At 41.5% G+C, this 18,455-nt stretch overlaps 1 protein-coding gene and 1 non-coding gene across 2 annotated transcripts in view; one reads left to right on the top strand and one right to left on the bottom strand.

The window, feature by feature from the left end:
- Positions 1 to 18,455, bottom strand: part of PRKN (parkin RBR E3 ubiquitin protein ligase) — a 1,416,888-nt gene that overhangs the window by 70,458 nt on the left and 1,327,975 nt on the right. The gene's annotated exons all lie outside the window — the stretch shown is intronic.
- On the top strand, positions 6,495 to 6,632 carry LOC114809846. Its single transcript, XR_003757620.1, has one exon. It is a non-coding gene; the product is annotated as a small nucleolar RNA SNORA7 (small nucleolar RNA).

Below are 18,455 nucleotides of genomic sequence, written 5' to 3'. Positions count from 1 at the left end.
GGGGGAGAGAAGCTAAAAGGAACAAATGAGAAAATATTTATCTCTTCAAGGAAAAAGCACTATCCTGAAATATAGTAAGCAAAAGAAAAGATAAATTTAAGGGGCCCTGATCTATCAAAACTCAAGTCGGTTTGGGCTGTAAAAATCCATCTCAAATAATATGAATTTTATGGTCTCTCTTGAGAGGATTTTACTAAATACCAGGTCTCTCTTTGAACTGCCAGAAACTAAGTTGCAGCTTCTAAACAAGTTGGGAAAAAATAAAGGGATCTCTTGAGCAAGACTCTGCCATTGGGATCAATCGAATATAGTTGTCCTTTGCATGGAAAGAAGGCACCACTAGTGGTCAAATTCCCATACGAATTTATGGGCGATCAAAAAGGCCTAGTACAATGCTTTGGACACAGTAAGTGCTCAATAAATACAACTGGATGAATGAATGACTGAATGCTTCTTGTTGGTTCCTTAATTCAGGTTTCATATAGCCATGTGTTTAGTTGACTTTCTGTCATTCGTTCTCCTCAAGTAAGGGTTATTCAGGCTCTTTTGAAAAGCCAAGATGCAGAGCAGGAAAATTTTGAGGGTTTCCCCAAACAAAATGTCTCATTAACTGCTGCTGCCTTACTGTTGGGGCCTTTGACCAGTCTCTATTTTATTTTTTTAATGGTATTTGTTAAGCCCTAACTATTTGTCAAACACTGTTCTAAGCACTGGTGTAGATTCAGTTTAGTGGTTGGACACAGTTTCCTCTACCTCATCTATCTCACTGTCAACCTCTCGCCCACATCCTGCCTCTGGCCTAGAACGCCCTCCCTCCTAAGACAGACAATTGCTCTTTCCACATTCAAAGCCTTATTGAAGGCACACCTTCTCCAAGAGGACTTCCCTGTCTAAGCCCTCCTCTCCTCTTTTCCCACTCTCTTCTGCTTCACCCTGACTTGCTCCCTTCATTCATCCCCCATCTCAGCCCAGTAGCACCTATGCAGATCTTTAATTGATTAATGAATTAATTTATTTATACATATGAATGTCTCTCTCCTCCTCTAGACTGGGAGCTCACTGTGGGCAGGGAATGGATCTGTTTATTGTGCTTAGTACAGTGCTTAAGTACAGTAAGTGTTTAACAGATACAATTGACTACATGAATAAGTAGCAGAGAACAGACATTGAATCTGCATTTTACAGATGAGGCAAATGAGGCACAGAAAAGTGAAATGATTTTCCCAACATCACCCAGCAATTGGCAGAGCTGGGATTAGAACCCAAATCCTCTGACTCCCAGACTCACACTATTTTCCCTAGGCTATGCTGGTTCGTTTATGTTATGAAACTTCCCATTAGTGTGGTCCAACATTACCCTTTAAGCTCTTTAGGGGACATAAAGAAATGGTCTAATCATAATTCTGTCACACCAATATAACAGACACCCGTCAAAATTCCAGATGCATTTATCAGAATAATGTTAGTTGGTCATTAGGGGTGTTTCTGCTCAATACTCCCACCTACCCCTACACTTTTCCTGCCTTGTCACCAATTCTCATGGCAACTTGAAGCCACCCACCCCCACGAAAATATCAGTCACCTTATTAGAGTATCATCCAGAAAATATTATCTGGAGAGTCAATAAGATCTGTGAAACAACTCTGCCACATCCATTTCTGTTTGAAGCAGATGAAAACAGCAAAGGACAACTTGGTGTGAAAACCAAAAGTTCATATGCTGGCTTACTGGAGCATTGTATAGTCTCTAATAATATTGCATCTAGGAAGTATCCCAATGGATGTGATATCTTAAAAGAAAGGATAGAACGATATATACTGGTCCTATTGATCAGTGATAAAATACATTTTTAGCAGAGTACAGCGTAGTCTTTATGATCATGTGGGTGGGCCAAAGTTTTGTGTAGTTGTCATGGTATGTGAGTTTAATTTTTTTTTTTTGGTATTTAAGTGCTTGTTATATAATAATGTTGGTATTTGTTAAGCGCTTACTATGTGCCGAGCACTGTTCTAAGCGCTGGGGTAGACACAGGGGAATCAGGTTGTCCCACGTGGGGCTCACAGTCTTCATCCCCATTTTACAGATGAGGGAACTGAGGCACCGAGAAGTGAAGTGACTTGCCCAAAGTCACACAGCTGACAAGTGGCCGAGCCGGGATTCGAACCCATGACCTCTGACTCCAAAGCCCGGGCTCTTTCCACTGAGCCACGCAGCTTCTCTATATTGTTATATGTTATATGTTATATATGTTATATATATGTATATATATATATGTTATATATGTTATATGTTATATGTCAAACACTGTTCTAAGCACCGGGTTACCTACAAGTTAATCAGGCTAGATTCATTCCATGTCCCAAATGGGTCTCACAGTATTGGTAGGAGGGAAAACAGGTACTGAATCCCCATTTTGCAGTTGAGAAAATTTAGGCACAGGGAAATTAATTGTCTTCCTAAGATCATGCAGCGGACAAGTGTGGGGAGCTGAGATTAGAGACCACGTTCTCTGGCTTCCAGGCCTGGGCCTCTTTCCACTAGGCCACCCTTTTTCTTCAGTTTGACTTCCTTATCCCCAGTCTTAGTTCACCAGCTCCTTGAAATGAAAACCATATGCTTCCTTTTCTCAGAACTCACACATTCAATCGAGAATGATTGCTCCTCCTAGGAGCGGAGCCGCAGTGCCAACCAATAGGTGTCACTGTTCATTTGCGCTTGATGATCCAAGAAATTACCATGGGTGAAATGACCATTGTGTTTTCTGGAAAAACAATAATCACACTGGTAAAGGGTGATTTTTCTTCATCCAAGTGTCTGATTGGGAGTGTGAACAACCACAGAGCAGTTTCAGTGCAACCATCACACAGGACCAGAGAAGCAGCTTGGCCTAGTGGATAGAGCATGGGCCTGGGAGTCAGAAGGATCTGAGTTCTAATGCCGTTTCTGCTATTTGTTTGCTGTGTGACCTTGGACAAGTGACTTCACTTGTTTGCTGTGTGACCTTGGGCAAGTGACTTCACTTCTCTGTGCCTCAGTTACCTCATCTGTAAAATGGGGATTGAGACTGGGAGACCTCTGTAGGACAGGGACTGCATCCAACCCGATTATCTTGTATCTACAGATGTGTACATTCCAAGCGCTTAGTACAGTGCTCTGCACATAGTAAGCGCTCAATAAATACTATTGAATGAATGAATGAATCTACCCCAGCCCTTAGTTCAGTGCCTGGCACCTAGTAAGCGCTTAACAAATGCCATAATTATTTGCAGAGCCAAATTACACATAGAATCCTTTCTCAAAAAAGGTCTATACTTGGAAACCAGTGGGATTTAGGAACTGGCATGATTTTCATGATTTAAAAGTGGTTCTTTGCCTAGTAGATGGATTTTCCTTCTACGTGGGCATCAAGCAGCAAATTGAATAAAATGCCATCAGCAGCTTAATGCAATACAGTCACTGAAAAATGCTAACATGACCACAGGTCAAAATCTATTATAATGCTGAACTTTTCATTTGTTCTAGGGATAACACCTAGTACACATTTACCCAACCACATTTTCTCATGTACTTCCAGATATGCACTACTTTCATTTGGCTCATGCCAGTGAAATTTATGGATGGTTCCTACATGGATGGGTCTGTCCCTCAGTTTCCTCATTTTTTATAAAAGGTCTTGTAAAGTCCTTACTGTATGGCAGGCACTATATTAAGCACTGGAGTAGATACAACATAATCAGGTTGACACACTCCCTGTCCCACATGAGGCTCATAGTGTAAATCATCTGTAAAGTGGAGATTAAATGCCAATTCTCTTTCTCCCATAGACTGTGAGCTCCATGTGGTATGGGCACTGTTTCTTATCTGATGATATTTGTATCTACCCTTATGCTTAGTTGAATACATGGCACGCAGTCAAGGCTGAACAAATACCACTGTTTTCATCATTATGATCCTCTATATTGTGAAGGCAAGCCCTGATATCCCTTTGGTCATGCCTACCATGCCTAGGTCTAGAATTTTTTTTCCAAGTTCTCCACAAGACGCTTTCAGCCGTGGAAATCTGCCCTTTGATATGAACAGAATTTTTTTTTAAATTCAATATCCCTTTTCAGAATTCCTGGTATGTGCACAGCTCAGAGAAGAATAGAATTCTTCTTTTTTCCCTTTTGCATCATAGTAGCATTTCAACCATATGCCTCAAAGACTAACTGCTTAAAAATGAGACTAATGTATGATGTATATCAAAAGCAACAAGTGTGGGCAGAGCTGAGAGGCTGAATTTCATTGGCTGAATAATAATAATAATGGTACTTGATAAGCACTTACTATGTGCCAGACACTGTAATGAAGAATAGGAATCTTTAGGTTGCATAAATGATGTGGAACATTCCCTTTGTTCACCTGGCTCCTAGAGTTTACCACTTTCAACTACAAATTTACCAAATGGTGATGATGATGATATAACAACAATAACAATATCAATAATAATAATGTACCAAGTACTGTGCTAAGCAGAGGGGTGGACATGTTATAATCAGGTTGGACACAGTTCTTGATCCCACATACGGTTCACAGGCTAAGCAGGTGGGGACCAGGAATTAAATTCCCAATATATAAATGAGGAAACCAAGGTACAGGAAAGTAAACTGACTTGCCCAAGGTCACGCAGAAGGCAAGTGGTGGAGTCGATGTTAGAACCCAGACCTCCTGCCTCCTGGACTTGTGCTCTTTTCAATGGGCCAACCTGTAATTAATTAATTAAATCACATTCATTTGAGTGCTTACTGTGTGCAGAGCTTGGGAGAGTACAAAATAACAACAGACACATTCCCTGTCCACAACAAGGTTACAGTCTAGATTAGGCTTAAATTTCCCTTCAAGTGCAACTTTGTTCTCCATGAAGGACCTGGGTTCTAATACTGACTCCACCACTTGCCTGCTGTGTAACCTTGGGCAAATCAGTTCACTTCTCTATGCCTCCGTTACCACAGCTATAAAGTGGGAATTAAGACTGGGAGGCTCCTGTGGGACATGGACTGTGTCCAACCTCATTAGCTTGTATCTACCCCTGCACTTAATACAGTGACTGGCAAATAATAAACTCTTAACAAATACCATAAAAAAACAGAACAACAGGGATCAAGGGGGGCAGAGAAAGTGTTGAGAAGTAACTTGGGTTTCAGATCACAGGATGTGAATTCTTGTTCAAACTTTAAATAAATGAACGTGCCATCAGCATATGGGGAAAATGCATTCAAACTTCCCCCAAGTAAATGGGTCACAGAGAGTACTGTAGAGATTTCTCTAGTTAATTTGTCCTTTTTTACAACTGCGATGAAACAAATAGGGGAATGTGGCAGAAGACCCCTGAGGTATCAATACAGGGTGAGTCCAGAATACTCTTTGTCTCTGTTTTAATTTCCAACTTCCACCCCGCATTATTGTGCATAGCTCTAATGAGATCAGGTTATATTTTCAGCAGAAGCCTGGAGATTGCCTGGAGTCTTATAATGAGTAGGGTTTATTTGTTGGATTTATATAGATTTATGTAGTAGCAAGAGCTTAAGGCACTTTACAGAGAAGTCTATCAAGTTCTTGGAATAATTTATTGAAGAATCAGATTATATAGAGCTTCTTTAAATCACTGTTACTCTGGCCTAAGTAGGGGTAGGGGTGGAGAGAGATGGTTGGAAAACAGGATTAGAAAAAGACACATGGAAATGATCATGAGCTCAGAAAGTGAAAGGGCGCAAATAAAGATATGACCTGCTATCTATTTCTTAGACAGATATAAGAACAAATAAAGAAGTTGTTAAACTTCGGTATAAATTCTCATCGCCTTCCATTCGGACTGTTTTAACATATATACACTGGCCTTCCTAACTTCACCTTCTACCTTCTTCAGGTGTTTTTTTTTTAATGGTATTTGTTTAGCACTTATTATGTGCCAGACACTGTTCTAAGCGCTGGGGTAGATAGGAAGTGATCAGGTTAGACACCGTCTACCTCCCACATGGGACTCCCATTCTTAATCCCCATTTTACAGATGAGGTAACTGAAGCACAGAGAAGTAATGTGAATTGCTTGAGGTCACACAAAAGATAAGTGGTGGAGCAGAGCTAGAACCCAGGTCCATCTGATTTCCATGCCCATGCTCTATCCACTAGGCCATGCTGCTTTAGGTTATCTTATAAAGCCTGTGACTGGCCTTCAGGTTCAAAGATGATGCTAATGATTTCATTAGATGGGTGGGAGAGAGTGGATAAAACTAGCGTGTGACGACATCCAGTTCCATGATGTACTTCTACTGTGCTGTTGCATCCATTACCCATTTTCTTCCCTTCCTTTTAGTGGCATGGTTGATTAGCTCTCTATTTGAAGGCATGCATTGTATTTCAGATTATGGTACCCCAGGATGATCCAATTATAATGGTACTGTTAAGTGCTTATTATACACCAGGCACTGTTCTAAGCACTGGGGTAGATAAAAGTTTCTCCTCTCAGAGTTGTACCTGGAGAGTTTCCAGTACTCTACCAGTCTCGGCTAAGGGAGGGAGAGTCAAGCCAGGGCATACCCTTTCCATTCCTGGCTAGGGCAGTAGCTAGCGAGTGGAAGGCAATCTGCTACAAGTCAAAACTCACCCATATTGGGCAGCAGTGGCATGGGAAAAGAGTTGAGGGCAGAAACTCGAGTTTACTGCGTAGAAGGCGGCAATGGTAAACCACTTCTGCATTTTTACCAAGAAAACTCTATGGATGCACTACCAGAACAATTGCAGATGGAGAGCGGGACATTCCGGGAGAGATATGTCCATGGTATAGCTATGGTTCGGAAACGACTTGAAGGCATAACACAAGACAAGATACAAGTTAATCAGGTTGAACATAACTCCTTTCCCACACCGGGTTCACATTCTTAATAACCAATTTTTTTTACAGATGAGGTAACTGAGACACAGATAAGTTAACGAACCTGCTCAAGGTTGCACAGCAGATGTGGCATAGCCGAGATTTGGACCCATATCCTTTTGACTCCCAAGCCTGTGCTCTATCCACTAAGTCATGCTGATCTGTTTTCAACTATCTACTACTATGCCTCTGAGAAGTTTGGCTTCACTTTGTCTTTAAACTGTTTCCTCTCTCCACCATGCTAAAGGTTACTCTTTTTCAGCTCTTCACAGAACAGCTATTTAAGTATCCTGTTATTGTTCATTCTCCTCTCCCGTCTTTTCCCACAAAGATGTGATATGATAGGTTGCTTTGATGTGAGGGACATGATTGTTCCTGCATCTCACTATGAATCATGTCTTTTCTCTTTAAGTATTGCACATAAGTGGCATTAAATTAATGTTCTATAAATCAAATATGGCCTCCCAGACATAAAAGAAGTCATACTCTACAACTGCACTATAATTATTTATTTGATTGAATCTTGATGGCATGATGACACCATACTACAATCAATAAATAGTATTAATTGAGTACCTACTCTGTGCAGAGCACTGAAGTCACTTCACTTCTCTGTGCCTCAGTTACCTCATCTGTAAAATGGGGATTAAGACTGTGAGCCCCACGTGGGACATCCTGATTCCCGTGTCTACCCCAGCGCTTAGAACAGTGCTCGGCACATAGTAAGCGCTTAACAAATACCAACATTATTATTATTATTAGCTCAAGAGAGTACAATATAACAGTTGGTTATTCATATTAATGGCTGTCTCTCCCTCTAGACTGAAAGGTCATTGAGGTCAGGGAACATTTCTGCCCACTCTGTTGAGTGTACTCTCCCAAGCTCTTAACACTGTGCTTGGCCCATAGTAAGTGCTCAATACTTACTATAATCAATACTCAACCACTGTACTAAGCTCTTGGGAAGTATAATTCATCACCAAACAGAGACAATCCCAGCCCACAACAGGTTCGCAGTCTAGAAGGGGGAAGACAGACATCAAAACAAGTAAACAGGCATCAGCAGCATCATTATAAATGAATAGAATTATAGATCTATACACATCATTAATAAAAATAAATATAATTATAATTACATACATATATACACAAGTGCTGTGGGGGGTGGGGTCAAACAAAGGGAGCAGGTCAGGGCAATGGGGAGGGGAGAGGGAGCAGAGGAAAAGGGGGGTGGGAAGGAGAGGAAAATGTGCTGTAATTAATCAGTTAATGAATGAGCATTTACTACATGCAGAGCATTGTACTAAGTTCTTGGGAGAGTACAACAGGATAAATATACAATATAACAATTAGACTGAAGAAACTCAAAGGTATGTATCACTCCGTGCCTGCTTCTGGCAAAGCCTAAACAAAAATCCCCTTCTCCTCTTAATTACACTCACTGCCTTGGGAAGCTCATCCACTTGAATTTCCTCCTCTAGGCAGATGATTCCTAAATCTTCACTGCCAGCCCTGACCCGATACCAATTGTTGTATTTAAGTCTTTACTATATGCCAAGCCTCGTACTAAGTGCTGGAGTAGATACAAGAAAATCAGGTCAGACACAGTTCCTGCCCCACGTGAGGCTGACAGAATCAGAGGAAGGGTGAATGGGTATCAAATCCCCATTTTACACATGGGGGAAACTGAAGCAGAGGAGAGAAGTGACTTGACCAAGATCACAAAGCAGAGAACCCAGGTCCTCTGACTCCTAGGCCTGTGTTTTTCCAGTAGGATACACTCCTTCTTGGCAACCTCCTATTTACTCCTGCCTCCAGGACATCTTTACCTAGGCCTCTAGGTGCCATGTTAAGTTCAATGTATCCAAAGTTGAACTATTCATTGTCCTTCCAAACCTTCTCCTCCACCTAACTTTCCCATCACAGGTAGAAACCCCATCATCTTCCCTTCTCTCCCATCAGCTGGCTCCCTCTCATCTATCTGCTGCAAGAGGATAGGCCATGAAGCAGTATGGACTAGTGGATAGAGCATGGGTCTGGGAGTCAGAAGTACCGGGATTCTAATCCCTGCTATGCCACTCGTCTGCTGTGTGACCTTGAACAAGTCAGTTAATTTCTCTGTATCTCAATTACTTCATCTGGAAAATGGAGATTAAGACCATGTGCCCCATGTGGGACAGGAACTGTGTCCAACTTGATTAGCTTCTATCTACCCCAGCGCTTAGAACAGTACTTGACACATAGTCAGTGCTTAACAAATACCATCATTAGTAGTATTATTATCTGTTCCCTTCTCCTGCTAAACCTCAAGCAAATCAAATTGTTCTTCTCCGGTAACTCTCCCATCTCCAACCCAATTTATCACTTCTCTCTCTCCACCCTGTAGAATTTCCCCTGCCTTTAGCTTTGATAATCAAGCCCCTCTCTTCCCGCTTCTTTCTCCCCATCTAAAATTTTCCCTGCCTTCAGCTTTGCTAAACCTAGCCCCTCACATCCTTCTAAGGAATGGAAAATAGTCTTTATTATGCACTTACTGGGTGCAGAGCACTGTGCTAGGCATTGGGAAAGAATACTCAGATGGGAATTAGATGGGGTCAGGGATTCACAAGCCTTGTACAAACCCTTCTTCCAAGAGACATTCCCTGATTAATCATCACATCATCGATGGTCATTCCACCTCTGAAGCCATTGTGTTAAGTGTTATTGATTTATTGCGTGTTTATTTATATCTACTATCTCATTCTTTTAACTATTTGATATTTATTTATTCATGCCTGCTTGTCTTCCCCATTTAATGGTGAATCGCTCAAGGAGAGGAATCATGTCATAATATTTTTATTGTTCTCCGATTTCAGTGTTCTAATGCAGTGCACTGCAGACAGTAGCAAACTGATTGATTTTGTTTATTGATGCTTCTATCATTGTTGATATGACTACACTGGAATTTTAGAATGGAATTTTAGATAGTTTTGTTCAACAAAGATAAATTGGAGATGGGGAAAAATAAGAAAAAAAGAACAAATTGGGATCCAAAACAGCAATGGCCAAGGGGGAAAGAATATGGGCCTGGGAGTGAGAGGACCATGGTGCTAATTCCAGTTCTAGCACTTATTTGCTGTGGGACCTTGGGCAAATCACATAATTTCTTGGGCCTCAATTTTCTCATCTAAAAAATGGGGATTAAATACCTGTTCTCCCTCCCCCTTAGACTGTCAGCCCCTTGTGGGACAGGGACTATATCTAATCTGATAGCATTGTATCTACCACAGTGCTTGGAACATAGTAAGCACTTGCTTAACAAATACCAAATTATTATTATAAATAGAAAAGGGTTTTAATAAAGAATCATTAATGGGTATTAGAAACCAGGCAATGACAATGGCTTTGTTACAATCACTGAAAGGATCTGGGGAAGTTAAAAATCTAATTGATATTTTCATCAAAGCAAATCTTGGGAGCAGAGAGACAACTAATTGGTTCATTGACTACAGGGATAGATAAGCAATCATCTATATACAAATGAATTGTAATCATTTTTGTACAAATGAACAGTTTCCCACTGTTATGGGAAACTTAAAACAGTGTTCTGCACACAGTAAGCACTCAATATATACGACTGATTACAATACAGAGTTGGTAGATGTGTCTTTATCCACGAGAAGCTCAGCATCTAGCTGAATGCTCAATACACAGTAAGCGCTCAATAAATACCAATGATTGATGAATGGTGAGGAAGGGAAGAAAATTCTGTGAATGGAACTTCCACACAATAGTTTTGTAAAGGTGGCAGAGGCAGTGTTGTCATATATAGCAGTCCATTGTCTCACTTCTGGATGGGAGGCCGGGGACTGTTTTAGGGGACTTGTTGAACTCTATTTGTGGAAGCCAAAGTTGGCTTAAAAAACAAATTGTATTGATTCATTCCCCAATCCTTCAACATTTCAGGCCAAACTGATGCTTAAGTGATCCACCTTGCCACTGGAGTGAGTGAGACTGTAAATTATCCAAGGGGCGGGACTAGAGATTGCATATATTCTACTCTCTCAAGTGCTTAGAAGTGCTCTGCATACATTTTTCCCACTACCCTCTGTGTTACGCTGACTTGCCCCCTTTGCTCTTCCCACCTCTTAGCCCCACAACACTTAGGCACTTCTCTGTAATTTATTTATTTATATTGATGTCTGTCTCCCCATTATAGATTATAAACTCACTGTGGGCAGGGAATGTGTCTGTTTATTGTTTTATTGTACTCCCCCAAGTGCTTAGTACAGTGTCCTGCACACAGTAAGCACTCAATAAACACGATTGATTGAATGAATGAATAAAAGTAAGCACTCAATAAATACGATTGATTGGATGAATGAATCATTTGACTGGGGGAGGGAAAACCATAAAGGAAAGTAATTTCATCCCTTCACCTAGAGGTTGATAGAATTGATAGGAATCCCGGACACCCTGTGAAGCCAGCAACACGATTGTCATGTAAATTCATTACTATCACTGGGCAGGGGATGTGTCTCTTTATTGCTATGTTGTACTCTCCCAAGCCCTTAGTACACGGACAGTAAGTGCTCAATAATTACGACTGACTGACTACAAGACATAGTCCCTGTCCCACAGAAGGCTCACAGTGTAAAGGGGAGAAAGAACAGGCATTTAAACCCCATTTTATAACCAGGAAAACAAGACATAGGTAGTGATTTGCTCAAGGTCACAACATTGCAGGATATTGGCAGAACTGGAATTAGAACCCAGATTCTCTGATTCCCAGGCCCATGCCCTTTCTGTTAGCTCACCTGCTATTCACAACAGTGCTCAGGGTGACTGTTTCTATTTTTTTTCTCTTTTCCCAGATGAAGATCTCTTCTAAACTGAGCCTGATTTTCCAAACCTCCCAGGTCTATGGGACTTGTGCTCATTTATACACCTACAAAAGAGCAGAGATCTGAGCTCCAGTTTCAGTACATTACTCTTCATTATGGGCAGAAATGTTACTTCTAATTCCATTGTATTGTACTCTCCCAAGGACTTAGTACAGTGTTCTGAATAAAGTAAGCTCTCAATAAATAACCATTGATTGATTTATAACTGACAGACAGTTGTCACAGGGTGGCTAATGCCTTCAAAGGAGTCTAGGCTAGCACCTTTGGAGTCTGGAGCACTCTTTTGCGTGCTTTTTTGGAATCTTTTCAGCACATGACTTTTCCTGTAAGTCTACTGAAATTTAGTACCTTTATTAAGTTAAGTCTCAAAGAGTTGCCCTGACAGCTGGGAAGGGCTTGATATTTCAAGAAGTAGCAGGCCCAGAGAGGGCTTGACAGCGGTAATGTCTTTGGAAATAGAAGCATCTTTAATTTATGACAACCTTGTATGCGGTTTACTTAATGCCTCCAGGTGAGAAAATGTGCTTCTCTCTCCCCCAACCAAATCTGAGTAGTGATGTATTTAATTCAGTTTTCCCTGGTCATTGTCAGGTTGAAATTTGAAAAAGACTCTGAATATGAGTCTGAGAGCATTATCGTGCTCTTTATGTGCTTCCCCATGTGCTAAAATGTCAGCACTGAAAATGGATAGCACTAGGGATGGGTAGACCTTGAGACACTTATGAAAAACAGAGAACCAAGTGAGTCGGATAAATGTAATCTACTATTTAATAATTATGGTATTTAAGTGTTTACTATGTGTCAAGCACTGCTCTAAGAAGAGACACAATAGACAGAGTTCCTCTCCCACATGAGGCTCACAGTCTAGGTAGGGGGAGAATAGGCACTGAATAAGCTCACTGTGGGTAGGAAATGTGTCTGTTATATTGCTGTATTGTACTCTCCCAAGCGATTAGTACAGTGCTCTGCATACAGTAAGTGCTCAATCAATACAAATGACCGATTGACTGAGTGAATAGGCACTTTACAGATGAGGAAACTCTAGCACAGATAATTTAAGTGACTTGTCCCAAGTCACACTGGAGGCAATCGGTGGAGCCAGAATTAGAACCAGGCCCGAGCTCTTTCCACTAGACTATGTTGCTACAGTATGAATTGAGAAGGGAGAAACCCTGTAATTGATCCATGAACTTAGCATTTAGCAGGAATTACATTCACTGGAAACCATTTAGAAAGGTGGCTGATGAAACAGATCCACAATATACTGATATTTCCAGAGCTATCTCAATCAAGCAATTCAGAATTCGACCCCCTTTTCCTCAGCTCCCCCTCCCTTCCATGTCACCTTGACTCATTCCCTTTGCCCTTACCACCCTCTCCCCACCCTGCAGAACTTATATATAAATATATAATTCTATTAATTTATATTGCAGCCTGTTTACTTATTTTGAAGTCTGTCTCCCAGGCCCCTAGACTGTAAGCCCATTGTGGGTAGGGATTGCCTCTCTTTATTGCTGTACTGTACTTTCCAAGTTCTTAGCACAGTGCTCTGCACACAGTAACCACTCAATAAATACAATTAAATGAATGAATGAACGACATTAATTGAACACCTACAGTGTGCTGAATACTGCACCAAGAACTTGGAAACGTATAATACACTCAAGTTGGGAGACACAATTCCTGCCCTCCAGGAGATACGGTCTAGTAGGGAGTAGGACATTAGAATAAATAAAGGATATGTACATAGGTGCTTTAGGGTTGGGGTTATGAGAGAATCAGTGTGCTTAAGGGGTTCAGACCCAAGTGAATAGGTGATGGTGAAGGGAGGGTGGATAGTTGGGGAAATGAGATGTTAATCCAGGAAGAGGTATGAGTTTAATAAGGCTTTGAACATGGGGAGAATGGTGGTCTGTTGGATATGAAGTGGGAGGGAGTTCCAGGAAGAAGGAGGAAAAGAACAAGGGGTTTGTTTCTTTATTTGTTTTATGGTACTTGTTAAGCACTCACCATTTGTCAAACACTGTTCTAAGCACTAGGGTAGGTACAAGTTAATAGGCTAGACCCAGTCCCTCTTCCACCTAGGGGCTCACAGAGTTAAGTAGGATCGAGCATAGGTACTGAATCCTTATTTTCCAGTTGAGGAAGCCCAGAGAAGTTAAGTGATTTGCCCAAGGTCCCACAGCAAGCAATCGGCAGAGCAAGTGACAGAGTGAGGATTAGAATCCGGGTCCTCGTGACTTCCAGGCCTGTGCTCTATCCACTAGGCAACACTTTATGTATACATACTTGGCTTTTGGGCTAGCAGTAAGTAGATAAACAATGGTTACAAATTTGACATCTATGTTCCAGGTCATGACCACTTAAAATTTCATTCTATTTCTACAGAGAAAAATAAATTAAATGAATTCATTATTTAATAAATGAAAAAAAAGAAGAGCAGCATGGCATAATGGGTAGAGCAAAGACCTGGGAGTCGAAGGACCTGGGTTCTAATTCCAGCTTCATCAACTTGTCTGCTGTATGACACTGGGCAAGTCACTTCACTTCTCTGTGACTGTTACTTCATCTGTAAAATGGGGGTTAAGACTGTGAGACAAGCGAGGTTTGGGGATCTATTTTGAAGAACGATAAAGACAACCATTTAATACAATTGTTAAATATGGGCATGGACTAGTCTACTGATTCTCAAATGGTTTCTGAACCCTCTCAGAAGCAGAAAAATGTCCGGTGGCCCTTTGTCTCACTCCAGCCTGCAAGAGAACCTGAGTTCTAATGCCATCTTGGCCACTTGTCTCTTATGAGGTCTTGGGCAAATCATTTGATTTCTTTGTGCCTCCGTTATCTCGTCTGAAAAATGGAGATTTAGACTTGGATCCATGTGTGACATGGGCTATGTCCAATCTGATCTATTTATATCTTTGTCTTCACTTAATACTGGGCCTTGCCCATAGTAAGTACTTAACAAATACCATGATTACTTGGCAACCCTAAGATTACAATAATGACAAGGAAGACTGTGAGCCCCATGTGGGACAGGGATTGTGTCCACCCTAATGAACTTGTACCTACCCCAGCACTTAGAACAGTGCTTGGCAGATAGTAAGCACATAAGAAATACTATAAAATAGATAAATTTGTAAAATTGAGAATGATGATCATAATAATATTTATTAAGTGCTTACTATGTGCCAGGCACTGGGGTGGATACAAGATAGTCAGGTTGGACACAGTCCCTGTCCCACAGGTGGCTCACAGTTGAAGAAGTAGATAGAACAGGTATTAAATCCCCAGTTCACAGATGAGATAATGGAGGCACAATGAAGTTAAGTGACATTCCCAAAGTCACAAAGCAGGCAAGTGGCAGACCTGGGATTAGAACCCGGATTTCCTGCCTCCCACTCCTGGGCTTTTTTTCCACCGGGCTACGCTACTTCTCACCAAGGCAAATGAGTACATCACAGCCCGTGATCTGGAAACTCCAGGATTAGACACCTTATCGAGCTCCCTTTTGGGCCTGTGATTTGATTCCACACCATTAATAAAATGAAGCCTGCGGAGAGCCTCAGAGAGTGGCTTGTTGGTTTCACAGTCCAATCCAAAACACGATCATTTGGTCTCATTTTCAGAAGAGGGCCAAAAATCGACAGAGTCATCCTGTCAGTTTACTTTTCTTTCATTTTTTGATATGCTAAGTCACATCCTGGTCCCTATGGTAGATGGTTTGCAATTTCAGAAATGACAGGGGCTCTCCTTTACCCTCAGAAAGCACGGAAAGGGTCTTTCCACAGACTCCAATGAAAATCTATAATGCAGTGACATTTTCCAAATTTTTCAGGGAAACATATGTGAAGAAAAAAATGTATATATTCTGAGACTTTATTTAATTAGTTCAATCATGGTGTAACACCAGAACTAGAATCCACAGATCTGCATTTATAATTATATTCAGTTATATTAATGATGTGCACATATCTATAATACTATTTACTTATATTGATGCTATTGATGCCTGTTGACTTGTTTTGCTGCCTGTCTCCCCTCTTCTAGATTGTGAGCCCATTGTTGGCAGGGATTGTCTCTACTGCTGAACTGTACTTTCCAAGCACTTAGTACAGTGCTTTGCACACAGTAAGTGCTCAATAAATACAATTGAATGAATGAATGAAATCGGGTGGAGTTTACCAGCCTGTCTCAGTTAAGTGCCCCCCACAACACATTGCAAACAAATTTCTCCAGTACTGTAAGATTTCAGGATGTGAGGACAGGGAAGGGGGCACAGCATGGATTGAGAGAAAATGAAGAGGGTGTGAATCAGGCTCAAAATGGTGAGCAACACTTTGGAATCACCATAGATGGGTGAGGGCCATTTGGATTGCATTTCATAAAAACCATAAATCCCTATCCCTGAACAGAAACAGGATATGTTCTTCTCGCCTTCTCTTTCATTTCAAATGAGACACATGGCAAAACTTCCTCAAAAACAATTTCACTTCCTCAAAGGTCAATTTACTGGAGGGTGATAATGTGGCAAGATGGAAGATATATGCAAACCCACTGGGGTTCTTGCCAGAGACTGAGAGAAGGTTCACACTGTTGGGAACATTAATGTGAACAGAAACCATTTTTTTTTTTAATGGTATCTGTTAAGTACTTACTATGTGTTAAGCACTGTTCTAAGCACTGGGGAAGATACAACTTAAGCTAGGTAGACAGATGCTCTGTCTCACATAAGACTCATAGTCTAAGGAGGAGGGCATTGCCAGACTAAGACCCCCTTTTCCTCTGCTCCCCTTCCCCTCCCCATGCCCTGACTCCCTCCCTTTGCTCTACTCCCCTCCCTGCCCACAGCACTTGTATATACATGTGCACGTTTATAATTCTATTTATTTATATTAATGATGTGCACATATTCATAACTCTATTTATATTGATGCTATTGATGCCTGTTTATTTGTTTTGATGTCTGTCTCCCCCCTTCTAGACTGTGAGCCCATTGGGGGCAAGGGATTGCCTCTAGTTGTTGCTGAATTGTACTTTCCAAGCACTTAGTACAGTGCTCTGCACACAGTAAGGGCTCAATAAATACAACTGAATTGAATGAATGAGGGAGAACAGGTACTCAATCCCCATTTTACAGCCAGGACTAGAACTGAGGTCCTCTGACTCCCAGGTCTGGGCTCTTTCCGCTAGGCCACCTAACTTCTCACTGTTAATAAATACATAATAAATATTACTACTGCTACCGCTGCGGTCATGAAGGTTTGTACCTGCTAGGATGCTGCTGGCTTGGTGAGCAGCTGGATTATTTTTCCTTCACAGGAATAAATAACTGCTGTTTTTGCTGTCATCCTAGCAGTGTGGTCTAGTGAATAGAGCACGGGCTGGGGAGTCAAAAGGACCTGAAGTACCTGGGTGTTAATCCATGCTCTACCACTTGTCTGTTATGTAATCTTGGGCAAGAGACTTAACTTCTCAGTGCTTCAGTTCCCTCATCTGTAAATTGGGAATTGAGACTGTGAGCCCCACATGGGACAGGGACTACATCCAACTCAACTTGCTTGTATCCACCCCAGTGCTTAGTACATTGCCTGGGATTTAGTAAGTGCTTAACAAACACCATTAGAGAAGTGGCATGGCACAGTGGATAGAGCTCAGGCATAGGAGTCAGAAGGTTATGGGTTCTCATCAAGGCTCTGTCACTTGTCTGCAGCATGACATTGGGCAGGCAGCATGACATTGGGCAGGTCACTTCACTTCTCTGTGCCTCATCTATAAAATGGGGACTAAGACTGTAAGTCCCATGTGGGAGAGGGACATAGACTGTGTCCAGTCCAATCTGATTACCTTGTATCTACCCTTGTGCTTAGAACAGTGCTTGGCACATACTAAGCACTTAACAAATACCACAATTATTATTATTATTTTTATTAGTACTATTATTGAGGAGGGGGCAGCTGAGGCAGAAGCAAGCCTGGGACCAGGGGACCAGTTGGTACATACTTTAAAGCCCATGGTCCAGAGTTTTCCCATGATCCTCTAAATGATTTGAAGGTCACGTCAGGCATTGGAAAGAAGATGGCCATGACCACCGTGATGCTTGGGGTAAGTTAGTGTAGCTATGGTGAGAAGACAGTTGAAGGAGGGAGAGGCTAGAAGCTCAGAAGTCAATGACGAGAGAAGAATGAGCCTTGTGTGAAGTTAGAAGGGCCTGAACATCACTGTGTTGTGGAAATGGAGTGGCCAGTGCATATCTAGGATATATTATATAGATGTGAGTTCTAATCCCAACTGTGCCACTTGTCTGCTGTGTGACCTTGGGCAAATCACTTCACTTCTCTGGGCCTCAGTTACCTTATCTGTAAAATGTGGGTTAAGACTGTGAGCTCCATGCAGGACAGGGACTGTGTCCAACCTGAAAACCTAGTATCTACACCAGAGTTTAGTTAGTATAGTGTTTGGTGCATAGCAAGCACTTAACAAATACCATTTAAAAAAAAAAGAGGCAGTGGCAGAATTTTGGGGCTAGAAAGATGGTTGAGCCATTCATCATATGACATACAAGAGGAGTGGGAGAGGGGTCCTGCGGGACAGTAATTAGATCAGCATTAGACATGTTTAGTTTTTGGGTCACTGGCTCCCAATTCAACCTCGTCATAGCAC

This window comes from Ornithorhynchus anatinus, chromosome 2, assembly GCF_004115215.2.
Source record: "Ornithorhynchus anatinus isolate Pmale09 chromosome 2, mOrnAna1.pri.v4, whole genome shotgun sequence".
Lineage (NCBI taxonomy): Eukaryota > Metazoa > Chordata > Mammalia > Monotremata > Ornithorhynchidae > Ornithorhynchus > Ornithorhynchus anatinus.
Note: the sequence above shows the minus strand (reverse complement) of the source record. Positions and strands in the feature narration are given on the sequence as shown.